Consider the following 2,392-nt stretch of genomic DNA (forward strand, 5'->3'; position numbering starts at 1 on the left):
AAATTTAAGACTTCCGTCCAACATATGAGAAGCTGAGAATTTGCCACACCTTACTTACAAGTAAAAAAACTAAACAAACTGAAAAACCAGTTCATTTTCTTTCAGGCATCAAAGAAGTGTGATCATAGGGGAAACAACTGCCCCCAAAATTGGAGAGAGAAACAGGTTAATACAGGGAAGAGCCATTAAACAGAGAAAAACCCATGAGCTAAAACCTGCAAAGAAACCATGCCAGAGTAAGAAAACCTGAACTGTAATTTAAAAAATTTTTTGAAGGCTCATTGTAGACAAATGTGAGAGTTAAAAGCTGCAGGTGGATCCAATTAAATGGGGATTTTCACATTTTTATGAGATTTACCACTAGGAGTTCAACCAGGTTCTCACAGTGAATATGAGTAGGATCCCCTCACATTTTCAGCAAAGAAAGGTAAAACGTAACCATTTAAAATATGCCAAAGCATTTTCTTTTCTTTTCTCTTATTTCATTTTGGTACTAGGAATTGAACCCAAGAGTGAGCCACATCCCAGGCCCTTTTTTATATTTTGTTTAGAGATCAGATCTTGCTAAGTTGCTTAGAGCCTCACTGGTTTGCTGAAGCTGGCTTTGAACTCCAGATCCTCCTGCCTCAGCCTCCTGAGCTTCTGGGATCACAGGTATGCGCCACTGTGCCAGGCTATTTTCTTATTCTTAAGCCTGTCCTCAAGGAAAAATATTTTTTACCAGTGCCTAAACTTTTGTAGTTTTATCAGACTGACCTGGGGAAACTCAGTCTATTCCAGAATTCCACAAAGGGGAAGGAAAGGAAATATCCATTCTGCCAAGCTAGCCATTCTGTCCCACCTGGGGAAGGTGAGAAGCACTGGTGAAGTTAAAACTCCAGAGGCACACACTAAAACACTATTTCTAATCCCTCCCACCTGCCCCCCACTCACATACGCACACCTTATCACCTCACCACTTAAGGTCTATTTACTGGAGTTCCTTTTAGCAAGAACATCATGTCCAACTTTCAACCAAAGCTATAATGCATAACAAAATGCAAACAAATGAATTTGAAAAGGCAGAGCAAGTATCACAATCAGACTGAGATATGTCAGAAAAATTATCAGATCAGACATTTAAAATAGCTAGGATCTATATGTTAAGAACTCTAAAAGTAGATAACATGAAAGAACAGATGGACAATGTACACAGGGAGATGGAAATTCTGAGTTAGCAATAAGTACTACAGATAAAAACACTAACATAAATGAAGAATGACTTTGGTGAGTTCATTAATAGAATGGATATCAGCTGAAGAAAGTATCTCTGAGTTTGAGAATATGTCAATTGAAACTTACAAAACTGAAAAAGCAAAGGGAGGAAGACTGACAAAAAACCCCAAAATATCCAACAACCAGGGAACAAATACAAAAGGTATGAAATATATATATTGGGGACACCATTAGGAAAAACAAGAACAAAGAAAAATAAATTCTTGAAATAGTAATAACTGAGATTTTCCCCTAATTGTGGTCAGACACCAAATGACAGATCCAGCAATCAATCTCAAACAAGACTAAACAAAATAAATGTCAAAAATTACACCTACAGGGGTTTGGCTATGGCTCATCGGTAGCACACTTGCCTGGCATTTGTGAGGCTCTGGGTTCCATTCTTAGCACCACATATAAATAAAAACAAAATAAAGGTCCAACAACAATTTAAAAAAATTACACCTACACTTATCATATTCAAACTACAGGAATGAAAGATAAGGAAATTTCTTTGAAAGACGACAGAAGGAAAAAATATAGGGGCTGGGGTTATAGCTCAGTGGTGGAGCTCTTACCTCACACATATGAGGCACTGGGTTCAATCTTCAGTACCACATAAAAATAAATAAAGGTATTGTGTCCACCTACAACTAAAAATAAAAAATAAAAAAATTCTAAAAAGGAAAAAATATACTTACCTAGAGAAGAACAAAGAATTAGATCCAGCTTCTCCTCAGAAACCATGAAAGCAAAAAGAGAATGTAGTGAAATATTTGAAGTGTTGAGAGAGAAAAGTACCAACCCATAATTATGTACCTTGTGAAATTGACCTTCAAAAGTAAGATTTTATGAGGCAAACAAACATTGAGGGAATTTGTTGCCAGTAGACCTGCCTTTCCAGAAATGTGAAAAGAAGCTCTTTACAGAGAAAGAAAAGTATATTGAGTAGAAACTCATATATCCCTAAAGAAAAAAAGAGCACAAAAGGATAAGACAAAACTTTTATTTTTCTTAATCTTAATTGACTAACATATAACAATTTGTTTAAATGATAATAGTGCTATATTGATTATATATGTTTGTGTGTATCCATGTATATGTAAATATATGTACATTTAAGTATGCCAAAATAAAT

The sequence above is a fragment of the Marmota marmota genome, unplaced genomic scaffold (genome assembly GCF_001458135.2).
Source record: "Marmota marmota marmota unplaced genomic scaffold, marMar, whole genome shotgun sequence".
Taxonomy (NCBI): Eukaryota; Metazoa; Chordata; class Mammalia; order Rodentia; family Sciuridae; genus Marmota; species Marmota marmota.